Source organism: Tachyglossus aculeatus, chromosome 3 (genome assembly GCF_015852505.1).
Source record: "Tachyglossus aculeatus isolate mTacAcu1 chromosome 3, mTacAcu1.pri, whole genome shotgun sequence".
In the NCBI taxonomy this organism is placed as follows: Eukaryota; Metazoa; Chordata; class Mammalia; order Monotremata; family Tachyglossidae; genus Tachyglossus; species Tachyglossus aculeatus.
In genome coordinates, this window is record NC_052068.1 from 9031074 (window position 1) to 9043840 (window position 12767).

The window sequence follows — 12767 nt, forward strand, 5'->3', positions numbered from 1 at the left end:
GGTATTTGTTAAGCACTTACTATGTGTCAGACACTATACTAAGCACTGGGGTGGATGCTAGCAAATTGGGTTTGACACAGTCCATGTCCCACCTGGGGCTCACCATCTTAATCCCTATTTTACAGATGAGGGAACTGAGGCGCACAGAAGTTAAGTGACTTGTCCAAGGCCAGGCCTGTGCTCATTCCACTAGACCACCCTGCTTCTCAACCTTAGACAGTGAGCCCTGTGTGGGTATATAGATCTGTAATTTCATTTATTTGTATTGATGTCTGTCTGCCCCCTCTAGACTGTGAGTTCATTGTGGGCAGGGAATGTTACTGTTTATTGTTGTATTGTACTTTCCCAAGGGCTTAGTACAGTGCTCTGCCCACAATAAGTGCTTAGTAAATGCGACTGAATGAATGAATGAATGAATGAATGAATGAATGACCAGTGTCTGACCTCTGCTCATTCAGTTGTATTATTGCAGAGCACTCTACCAAGCATTCGGGAGAGTACAATATTACAATAAACTGACACATTCCTGACCCACAGTGGGCTTTAGTACAGCATTTAGTGCAGTTCTTGGTCTACTTGTAGAAGCAGCGTGAATCAGTGGAAAGAGCCCTGGCTTTGGAGTCAGAAGTCATGGGTTCAAATCCCAGCTCTGCCAATTGTCAGCTGTGTGACTTTGGGCAAGTCACTTCACTTCTCTGGGTCTCAGTTACCTCATCTGTAAAATGGGGATGAAGCCTGTAAGCCCTCCGTGGGACAACCTGATTACCTTGTACCCCCACAACATTTAAAACAGGGCTTGGCACATAGTAAGCGCTTAATAAATGCCATTATTATTATAATTATTACAATAAACCCTGAACAAACCACAAAGTTATAGATCATTGCATATAATTAATTATAGGAAGCAAAACTTGAGAACAGGTCATAGAGAAGCCTCCACCATTTGATCTCTTGTTTGGTCTGACAGAAAGGAGCAGGAGCTGTAAAATTCATATCCCGGTTGGTCAAGGAGCAATCAGGTCAGGTCAGGCCTGACAGCCCTGACCACTGCACACCCTGGTGATGAATTTGGATTCCCAATGTTAGTCCTGGCCCTGAAGCCAAGAAGCGCATAAAGCCATGGTGATCAAATGCCTGCCATCTGACCCAGAGAGGCAGGCCGGTTGACTTAGGCTAAGGAAAAGGTCAGCTTGCCAAGACCCTAAATTTGTGTGCAGGTTTTCAGCAGGGAGGAGGATATAGGAGGAAGAGTGGGATCGCTCTTTGTGATTTGTAAACTTCCCTAGAGGAGAAACCCATTCCGGAAAGGGACTTTCTCTGCACATTATTGCAGCCACCGTCTCATGCGACAGGATTAGGAAAAGGATCTAAAATGAATTCATAAACAATAGCAAGGGCTGCCAATTAAAGTTGGAAGCGCAGGCTACTGAATCATTTCGATAGCCTCGTTCAAGCGGGTAATTTAAGGCATTCAATAATCTGCTGTTTTGGAAAATCAGCCTTCACCCACCTTTCAAAGGCAGGGTGGATTTTAAGGATTTAAAAGCTGCAATCCTAATGACTATTGCCCAGGCGATTTGGAGTGATTTGTCGAGATTTGAAGAGGTAGAGATTTTTTTAAATCTTACTATCTAATTTATTATCCAAACAGCGCCTGTGTTGGCAAGAAATCTGACGTTAGTTGAACACTGAAGCCAGCAGGACCACAAAATGATAGAATGAAGTAGGTCCCCTGCTTTATAAATGAGACCATCTTTCCATACTTGTGACTGCAGCAGTAGTTGATTTCCTCCTCTTCAAGCATGAATTTACTTCTTTGTAACCTGTCAGCTACTCTCTTGATTGTGAATTATTTTTAATAAAGCCCATAAGTCCTTAACACTTGTGAGGGAAAGCCAATGACAGACAGCATTTCTTCCTGATAAGCAGAGGCAAACATCTAACGGGCTTCCCTCTCAGATTACGTTTGCATTATTTTACACACTGGAAAAGGTAATTGAATTTAAAATGTCAGCTGGTCCTTTTCGGCTCAGGGCTGGGATATTAAATGTGTTCTGAGCATTGCAGAACCAAACCCCAAGAGAGATGTTATTAAGGGCTGAAATTGGATGAAGCTCCTTGTTTTGGTTTATCTTGATTGCAAAAGCCTGAGTTCTAATCCCAGCTCCGCCACTACTTGGCTGTGTGACTCAGGGAAAATCACTTCATTTCTCTGTGCCTCAGTTTCTTTGTCTGTAAAAGGAGATTTAAGTGAACCCCATGTGGAACAGGGACTATTTCTGACCTGATTAGTTTGTATTTACCCCAGTGCTTATTACAGTGCTTGGCACATAGTAAGGCCTTAACAAATGCCACAATTATCATTATAATTAGGATGGCTTCTATCTGCTGTTTTCCAAGTCTGAGCATGTGTCGCACTGGGATGGAGAAGGGGTGAGAGACAGCAGGGTAGAGGGAAAGGGAAGATGAAGTGGGAGAGATGGGGTGGAGGAAGGGAAATAAAATGAAAGACTTAAAAAAGCTGTCTCTTTACAACTTGCAGTTATAATGATATGATTGTGGTATTTGTTAAGCCCTTATAATGAGTCAAGCGCTTGGGTAGATGTGGTATGTGCAGATCTGGTATAGTCACTGCCCCACATGAGGCACACTGTCTAAGGGAGAGAGGCAACAGGGTATTTGATCCCCATTTTACAGATGAGGAAACTGAGGCCCAGAGAAGTAAAGTGCCTTGACCAAGGTCACACAACAGGCAAGCGGCAGAGCAGGGTTTAGAATCCAGGTCCTCTGATTCCTAGGCCTGTGCACTTTCCACTAAGACACGACGCTTCCCATGAAACTAGACTGCAGCATGCTTTAGCATGTTGGTGTGAGTCAACATACTCTGAAAGTTTAGCGGGATTGAGGAAGGAAAAAAGTTTTGGTAACGTATAGCTAAGGGGATATAATTATGTGTTATGCAGATTATAGCAAATACAGAACAGGAGGTCCAAATTAGAGTTTTAGATTTATGAAGTTTTTGTGAGTGGACTGATCACTTTTAAATCTTATTGGCACCTTCCTTCCCCCTTTCCTCTCCATCCAAACTACTACCACATAAATACAATCACTCATCCTGTCCCACCTGGATTATGGCATCAGCTTCCTTGCTGACCTCCCAGCCTCCTGTCTCTCTCCACTCCAGACTATACTTCACTCTTCTGCCTGGATCATTTTTCTTCAAAAATGTAAAAATGTTCAAGACACATCACCCTGCTTCTCAAAAAACCAGTGGTTGTCCATCCACTTCCGCATTGAACAAAAACTCCTCATCATTGGCTTTGAAGCAGTCCACCATCTTGCCCCAACCTACCTCACCTCACTTTTCTCCTTATGTAACCCATCCCATACACTTCGTGCCCCTAGTACAAACTTCACTGTACCTCATTCTCACCTGTCTCGCCGCCATCCCCTGGCCCATATCCTATCTCTGGCCTGGAACGCCCTCCCTCCTCAAATCTGCCAGAAATGACTTTCCCCTGCTTCAAAGACTTATTGAAGGCACATCTCCTCCAAGAGGCCTTCCCAGACTAAGCCCCATTTTTCCTCATCTCCCACTCCCTTCTGCGTCACCCTGACTTGCTCTCTTTGCTTTTTCCCCACCCCCAGCCCCACGGTACTTATGTATATATCTGTAGTTTTATGTATTTGTATTGATGTCTGTCTCCCCCAGTCTAGAATATAAGCTTGTTGTGGGCAGGTGATGTTTACTGTTTATTGTTGTATTATACTCTCCCAAGCGCTTAGTACCATGCTGTGCACTCTGTAAGGACTCAATAAATAGGAAGGAAGGAAGGGAGGGAGGGAAGGAGGGAGGGAGGAAGGAAGGAAGGAAGGAAGGAAGGAAGGAAGGAAGGAGTATACAAGTGCTGTGGGGAGGGGAAGGAGGTAGGGCAGAGGGGGGCGATGGGGAAGAGGAGAGGAAAAAGGGGGCTCAACTGGGAAGGCCACCTGGAGGAGCTGAGCTCTCAGTAGGGCTTTGAAGGGAGGAAGAGAGCTAGTTTGGTGGATGTGTGGAGGGAGGGCATTCCAGGCCAGGAGAAGGACGTGGGCTGGGGGTCATCGGCGGGACAGGCGAGAAGGAGGCACAGTGAGGAGGTTAGTGGCGGCAGAGGAGTGGAATGTGTGGGCTGGGATGGAGAAGGAGAGATGGGAGGTGAGGTAGGAGGGGGCGAGGTGATGGAGAGTGAGGAGTTTTTGCTTGATTTGTAGGTTTACAGGCAACCACTGGAGATTTTTGAGGAGGGGAGTGACATGCCCAGAACGTTTCTGTACAAAGATAATCCGGGCTGCAGAGTGAAGTATAGACTGAAGCAGGGAGAGACAGGAGGATGAGAGATCAGAGAGGAGGCTGATGCAGTAATCCAGTCGGGATAGGATGAGAGATTGAACCAGCAAGGTAGCAGTTTGGATGGAGAGGAAAGGGGGCGGATCTTGGCGATGTTGTGGAGGTGAGACCGGCGAAGTGACTTGCCCAAGGTCACACAGCAGACAAGGAGCAGAGCTGGGATTAGAAACCAGGTCCTTCTGACTCCCAGGCCCATGTTCTAACCACTAGGCCATGCCTCTTCCCTGTCCCATGAGGGACTCATAGTCTTAGTCCCCATTTTGCCGATGAAGTATTTGAGTCTCAGAGAAGTGAAGTGACTTGCCCAAGGTCACACTGACAAGTGGCAGAGCTGGGATTAGAACCCAGGTCCTTTTGACATCCAAGCCCATGCTCTATCCCCTAGGCCATGCTGCGTAGATTGTTAATTGTTAGTTAGACTGTTAGTTCTATTGTTTATAATAGAGCTTCCCAGGTAATTTCAGGTTGACGATAAAGGATTATTCCTATTTGAAAGACAGTTGGTATTTTCATTAATAAACACAACTTTATTGTGCTGCTGTAAATGTTCTAGGTCATTAATCTGGGATCGTTAATTAGGCCTCTTTTAATTTGTTCTTTGAAGGGTTAAAGTTATTAATATCTGAATTCATTTGAAAACGGAATTCATTGAAGTTGACAGAATACATCAAAGTTGACGCTTCTGGCTTCTGCTTCAAAGCCCCATTCGTGAATATGTAAAAATATTTAATTACACATTATTATGATGGATGTATATCATAATTATATTCCTTCATAATACAGTAATTATGTTTGCAATCTAATGTAATTTGTAGCAGTCATGTCACCAGCTATTAAGGCAGCATTGTAATCTTGTGGTAATTAAGACGCAGTTGCGGAGATTGTGTTGGGCGAGAAGGGCTGATCTCTGGCTTTGAGTGGGTTCAGCTAATGCCTAGTTATTATTATTAATAATAGGAATAATAACATTTATGGGGGTTTTTAAGCATTTACTGTTCTAATCACTGGGGTAGATACAAGTTAATCAGATCAGACACAATCCCTGTCCCACATGGGGCTCACAGTCTAGGAGGGAGAACAGATTTTGAAACAGTGCTCTGCACATAGTAAGCATTCAATAAATACGATTGGATGAATTGAATGAATAATAATAATAATAATGGCATTTATTAAGCACTTACTGTGTGCCAAGCATCATCATCATCATCAATCGTATTTATTGAGCACTTACTGTGTGCAGAGCACTGTACTAAGCACTTGGGAAGTACAAGTTGGCAACATATAGAGACAGTCCCTACCCAACAGTGGGCTCACAGTCCAGAAGGGGGAGATAGAGAACAAAACCAAACATATTAACAAACTAAAATAAATAGAATAGATATGTACAAGTTAAATAAATAAATAGACTAATAAATATGTACAAAGCACTGTTCTAAGCGCTTGGGGAGGATACAAGGTAATCAGATTGTCCCACATGGGGCTCACAGCCTTAATCCCCATTTTACAGATGAGGTAACTGAGGCACAGAGAAGTTAAGTGACTTGCCCAAAGTCACACAGCTGACAAGTGGCGGAGCCGGAATTAGAACCCATGACCTCTGACTCCCAAGCCCAGGCTCTTTCCACTGAGCCACGCTGCTCAGTGGAATGAAACCTCTTTTTACAGTTGAGGGAACTGAGGCACAGAGAAGTGAAATGACTTGCCCAAGATCACACAGCAGGCAACAGGTGGATCCGGGATAAGAATACCAGGTCCTCTGACCTCCGCATCCTGGCCACATTGTTAGGCCACATTGCTTCAGTTTTTGTTTGCTACAAGCAGCAGAGGATGGGGAAAGTCAAACATGACCTTACGGTTTTTTCCAGCTCCAGTTCTGAAAAGAGTTCATGAAGTGTGGTATGATGCATAACACCTGTTGTTTTTTGTGTTTTTGTTTCTTTTTATGGTATTTGTTAAGTATTTACTAGGTACCAGGCAGTGAACTAAGTGCTGGGGTAGATACAGGATGATCAGGTTGGACACAGTCCATGTCCCACATGAGACTCATAGTCTTAATCCCCATTTTACAGATGAGGTAACTGAAGCACAGAGTATCAGTCCATCAGCTGTATTTACTGAGCACTTACTGTGTGCAGAGCACTGTACTCAGTACTTGAGGGAGTGCTTGGAAGAGTGCCTACAACAAGCTTAGAGTCTAGAGAGGGAGACCAACATTAATATAAATTAATAAAATGCCAGATACGTACTTAAGTGTTGTGGGAGTGGGAGCAGAGGATGAGTAAAGGGACCAAGTCAAGGTGGGACACAGAAGGGAATGGGAGAAGAGGAAAGAAGGGCTTAGTCAGGGAAGGCCTCTTGGAGGAGATGTGCCGTTGACAAGGCTTTGAAGTTGGGGAGAGTCATTGTCTGTCAGATATGAAGAGGAAGAGTGTTCCAGGCCAGAGGCGGAACATGGGGAAGAGGTCAGTGGTGCAGTAGACAAGATCGAGGTATAATGAGAAGGTTAGCGTTAGAAGAGTGAAGCTGGGTTGTGGTAGGAGAGTAGCGAGGTAAGGTAAGAGGGGACAAGGTGTTTGCTTTAAAGCCAACTGTGTGGAGTTTCCGATGGATGCCGAGGTGGATGGACAACCACTGGAAGTTTTTGAGGAGTGGGGAAACAAGGCCTGGATGTTTTTGTAGAAAAATGCAGTAGAGTGAAGTATGGACTGGCATGGGGAGAGACAGGAGACTCGAGGATAGCAAGGAGGCTGATACTGTAATGAAAGCGGGATAGGATGAAGGTTGAATCAACAGGATTTAGTGATGGATTGAATATGTGAGTTGAATTAGAGAGAGGAGTCATCAAGGATAACGTCCAGTTAAGTGACTTGCTGAAGGTCATGCAGCAGATAAGTGGCCGAGGTTGGATTAGAACTCAAGTAGTCTGACTCCCAGGCCCGTGCTTTATCCTGTAGGCCATGCAGCTTCTCATCCATATGAAATAGAGAAGCAGTGTGGCTCAGTGGAAAGAGCACGGGCTTTGAAGTCAGAAGTCATGGGTTCAAATCCCGGCACCACCAATTGTCAGCTGGGTGACTTGGGGCAAGTCACTTAACTTCTCTGTGCCTCAGTTACCTCATCTGTAAAATGGGAATTAAGGCTGTGAGCCCCCCGTGGGACAACCTTATCACCTTGTAACCTCCCCAGTACATAGCTTAATAAATGCCATCATTATTATTATTATTATTATTATTATTATTATTATTATTATTATTATTATGAAGTAGTCATGTGTGGGGAAGCCACTTGGACTAATGGAAAGAGCACAAAGCTGGGAGACAGAGACTCAGATTGTAATCCCCACTTTATCACTTTTCTTTTAAAAAAAATTGTATTCTTAAACTGCTTACTCCAGATCAAGCACTGTTCTTCTAATGGTATTTATTAAGCACTTACTATGTGCCAGGCACTGTACTAAGTGCTGGGGTAGATACAAGCCAATCAGGTTGTATACAGTCCCTGTCCCACACAGCGCTCACAGTCTTAATCCCCATTTTACAGATGAGATAACTAGGGCATAGAAAAGTTATGTGACTTGTCCAAGGCCACACAGCAGACAGGTGGTAGAGACAGGATTAGAACCTAGGTCCTTCTGACTCCCAGACCTATGCTGTATCCACTAGGCCAAGCTGCTTCTGCACTGGAGCAGATAGAAATTAATCAGGCTGGGTACAGTCCCTGTACCACATGAGGCCCTACTTGCCTGCTGGGTAGCCATAGGCAACAGTTAACTCTTCCTTGCCTCAGTTTCCTCATCTGTAAAATGAGAGTTAAATGTCCATTCTCTCTCCCTCTTTTGATTGTGAACCCCTTGTGGGGACAGTGATTGTGTCCAATTCACTTTTATTGTGTCTTCTCCAGCACTTAGCACAGTAAGTGCGTAAAAAATACCACAATCAATATTATTAAAACACAGACTGTATTCCTGGGAACTAGAGAGAATTAGGAGTTTTGGGCTAAATGTGATAGGTTTGATCTGGGAGAAAGCTGTACCATAATTCACTTTTAACCTATCTCAATCTCTTCACCTTATATGGCATTAATTTTCTATGATTCTCCTAAGACTTCCAAAATAAAAAAAAGAGACTAAGCCCACATTTTCAACTGGGTTGCGTTGTAATCTAATTTAGTCAAGGTAATCCCATCTACGAGGAAGCAGCATAACCATAATGGAAAGAGCACAGGCCTGGGAGTCAGAGGTACTCAATCAATCAATCATATTTATTGAGCATTTACCATGTGCAGGACACTATATTAAGTGCATGGGAGAGTACACCAGGACATTATAACAGACACATTTCCTGCCCACAGTGAGTTTACAATCTAGGTTCTGATCCTGGCTCTACTACCCATCTCCTGTGTGACTTGGTTATGAAACTTCTCTGTGCTTCAGTTACCCCACATGTGAAATGGGGATTAAATCTTCCTCCCTCCAACTTGGACAGAGAACCCTATGTGGGACAAAGGCTGAGCCCAACCCAAGTATTGAAAGCAATGTTTGATACATAGAAATCACTTAAACATCACAGAAAAAAAAAAAAACCACTGGAGATAAAATCTGATTCTGAATTTTAAAATGGAAGCCTGGTTAGTCCCAAGTTAAGAGGCAAACAACTTGGCCTTGGGTGAGACCGGTGAAGAGATCTGGACCAGTTCTGGACCAGATGGATCTCCTCTGCATACAGTAAGCACTCAAAGAATACAATTGAATGAATGAATGAGCATGGTCTCTATTCCTTAGAAAAAAGCGGTAGGTGTGAAGAAGGAACGGACGACATTGAGGTTGGCCTAAGTACTGGTGGGCAATTGTTCATTTTATTGCCTTTCTCCGTAAATGGTATTATGCCTTTTTCCATTAATTACAGTGATAATAATAATAACGGTATTTGTTAAGCACTTACTATGTGCCAAGCACTGTTCTAAGCACTGAGGTAGATACAAGGTAATCAGGTTGTCCCATGTGGGGTTCACAGTCTTAAGCCCCATTTTACAGATGAGGTAACTGAGGCACAGAGAAGTTAAGTGACTTGCCCAGGGTCACAGCAGACAAGTGGCAGAGCCGGCATTAGAACTCATGACCTTCTGACACCCAGGCTTGGGCTCAATCCACTGCACCATGCTGATTATGCCTGGAGCTGGAGGGAGCAGAGATAGAAATTGACTTTTCCAAGGGTTTCAGGAACTCACCTCCTGGTTTGCTTTGGGATAAGTCTGTGCCTACAGTCATCTGATATATTAATCATTCTCTTCAAGTGACCTGTTCTTGTTTGTCACTGCATTAGGCTGTCATGTAATTTACTACTTGGACATATGTTCGTGTCTAAGACATCTTTCGGTAATTTTTTTTTTCCTTACTTGAGCGGACCCTCTTCGGTGCCTCTTTCACACCTCTTGCCCCCGTCTGTCCGGAAGAAAGCAGAAAACCGGGATTTCTCCCCTTCCTGGGAGAGTAACATTCTCTAGTTTGGACCCACTTTCTAGCTTGATGTCCATCCAGGAATCTGCTAGAATAAAGGCCTCATTGCTTCTCTGTCTTCCCCTTCCCCTGAATTTTGTCCTCTCACCTCCCTCCTTTCTCCCAAATAAATGGCCGTATTCTAATGCCTTTTGCCATTACTCTCTTTATTGTTTCCGCAACTCATTCATCGTGCTGCGCTGGGAATTTCCAGTGCCTCCGTGGAGGCCGCCAGGGTGTCAGGGCCTCCCACACTTTCCCTTGTGTACAGCCAGCTAGGCACGGGCTGGTTTCTCCCCTTCCTTGACCTTCCCCAAGTCCAGATTTTCTTGTCGCCAAAGGTCCGGGAAGGTCCTACAGTTCCCGCTCTATGCTAACAGAGCATGAGGCTGGGGGAACGTTCCCCCTCCGCCTCAGGCAGGGGAGGAAGGAATGGCTGCCTGTTCGCCGGGAACATTTTATGGCATTTGTTAAGCACTTACTCTTTGCCAGGCAATGTTCTAAGCATTGGAGAAGCAGCATGGCATAGTGGATAGAGCAGAGGCCTGGGAGTCAGAAGGTCATGGGTTCTAATCCCAGCTCTGCCACTTGTCTGCTATGTGACTTTCACTTCATTTCTCTGGGCCTCAGTTACGTCATCTGTAGAATGGGGCATGAGTATATGAGCCCCATGTGGAACAGGGACTGAGTCTTATCTGATTAGTTTGTATCTTCCCCAGTGCTTTTTACACTGCCTGGCACATAGTAAGTGCTTAAGAAATACCATTTGAAAAGAAGAAAAAACTTTGTGAGTGCTTAACATTATTATTATTATTATTGTTATTATCGTCTTATTTTTAGTCAATCAATCATATGTATCAAGCACATACTATATGCAGAACACTGAACTAAGCAATTGGGAATATAATATAACAATGTAACACATTCCATGCCCACAGCCCACCCCGCACCCTCCGCTCCTCTGCCGCTAATCTCCTCACCATACCTCGTTCTCGCCTGTCCCACCATCGACCCCCGGCCCACGTCATCCCCCGGGCCTGGAATGCCCTCCCTCTGCCCATCCTCCAAGCTAGCTCTCTTCCTCCCTTCAAGGCCCTACTGAGAGCTCACCTCCTCCAGGAGGCCTTCCCAGACTGAGCCCCATCCTTCCTCTCCCCCTCGTCCCCCCTCCATCCCCCATCTTACCTCCTTCCCTTCCCCACAGCACCTGCATATATGTATATATGTTTGTACATATTTATTACTCTGTTTATTTATTGATTTATTTATTTTACTTGTACATGTCTATTCTATTTATTTTATTTTGTTAGTATGTTTGGTTTTGTTCTCTGTCTCCCCCTTTTAGACTGTGAGCCCACTGTTGGGTAGGGACTGTCTCTATATGTTGCCAACTTGTACTTCCCAAGCGCTTAGTACAGTGCTGTGCACACAGTAAGCGCTCAGTAAATACGATTGATTGATTGATTGATTGATTGATTACAGTCTAGAGGCCCTTTTGAAGAGGCCTAAAATCTCTATCAGTTTACTTGGGCCTTTGGAGTGTTTTCTTGAGTAGTAATTTGATCAGACATTTGATTCTGGGGAGAATCTCTCCAGCTAAGCCTCACCAGTGGTATTCATATGAAATTCTTCAAGGAAATTCTTCCAGCAAAATTAAAATAGATTAACTAAAAATCCTCCTCTCAGATTCGCACCTGGAGAGTTTCCAGTACTCTACCAGTCTGTACTACAGGAGGGAGAGTCAAGCAGAGGCCTGTCCATTCCATTCCTAGCTTGGTCAGTGGCTAGCGATTGGCAGGAAATCTGCTACAAGTCGAAACTCACCTGTGCTGGGCAGCAGCAGCATGGGAGAGAGTCAAGGGCAGAGACTTGTGTACTCCGTGGAAGGAGGCAGTAGTAAATCACTTACAGATTTTTACCAAGAAAATCTATTGATCCACTATCAGAACGATTGCAGATGGAGCTGGGGTGTTCTGGGAGAGATTCAGTCAATCGTATTTATTGAGCACTTACTGAGTGCAGAGCACTGTACTAAGCGTTGGCGTCGCTATGGGTCAGACATGACTCGACAGCATAAGACAACAACAAAGTTAAAAATCACCGAATGGGGCCAGATCAGGTCAGACTTTCTTAGAGGGTGAACCCTGTGTGCAACAGGGTCAGAATCTAATGTGACCATTTTCTAACTAACCTAGTATTTGGTGGATTCTTAGCACGTAGTAAATGCTTAATGCATGTCATACTTAGTGCTGACTGAGCAGTGCTAGCAGAACTAGTTAGTTTGCTTGGAGGCCAAAATCAGAATTTTAACCACATCAGGAAACTCATCTGACAGAGAAACCATGTCAGTGTGATGAGCTTAGACTGTAAACTCATCTCGCTTGAGTACAAGCTCATTATGGGCAGGAAGCGTGTCTGCTAATTCTGTTGTGTTGTAATGATGATGATGATGATGGTGATGATGGTACTTGTTAAGTGCTTACTATGTGTGAAGCACTGTTCTAAGTGCTGGGGGGATACAAAGTGATCAGGTTGTCCTATGTGGAGCTCACAGTCTTAATCGCCATTTTACAGGTGAGGTAACTGATGCCCAGAGAAGTGAAGTGACTTGCCCAAAGTCACAAAGCGGATAAGTGGCGGAGCCGGGATTAGAACCCATGACCTCTGACTCCCAGCCCATCCTCTTTCCACTGAGCCATGCTCCTTCACCCAAGCGCTTAGTACACTGTTGTGCACAGAGAGAACGCTCAATAAATACGAGTGGTTGATGGTTTTTATTAAGCACTTGCTGAAGGCAGTGCACTGTCCTAAGCGCTGGCAAAAGAGTGCTTTGCACACAGTAAGCGCTCAGTAAATACTATTGAATGAATGAATTAATGACAGAAG

The 12767-nt window shown here is 44.4% G+C and overlaps 1 protein-coding gene and 1 non-coding gene across 2 annotated transcripts in view; both read left to right on the forward strand.

Moving 5' to 3' along the window:
- The window catches only part of INPP5A (inositol polyphosphate-5-phosphatase A), a 610446-nt gene that overhangs the window by 568437 nt on the left and 29242 nt on the right, over positions 1-12767 (forward strand). The gene's annotated exons all lie outside the window — the stretch shown is intronic.
- Positions 11558-11695, forward strand: LOC119926228. Its single transcript, XR_005450120.1, has one exon. It is a non-coding gene; the product is annotated as a small nucleolar RNA SNORA7 (small nucleolar RNA).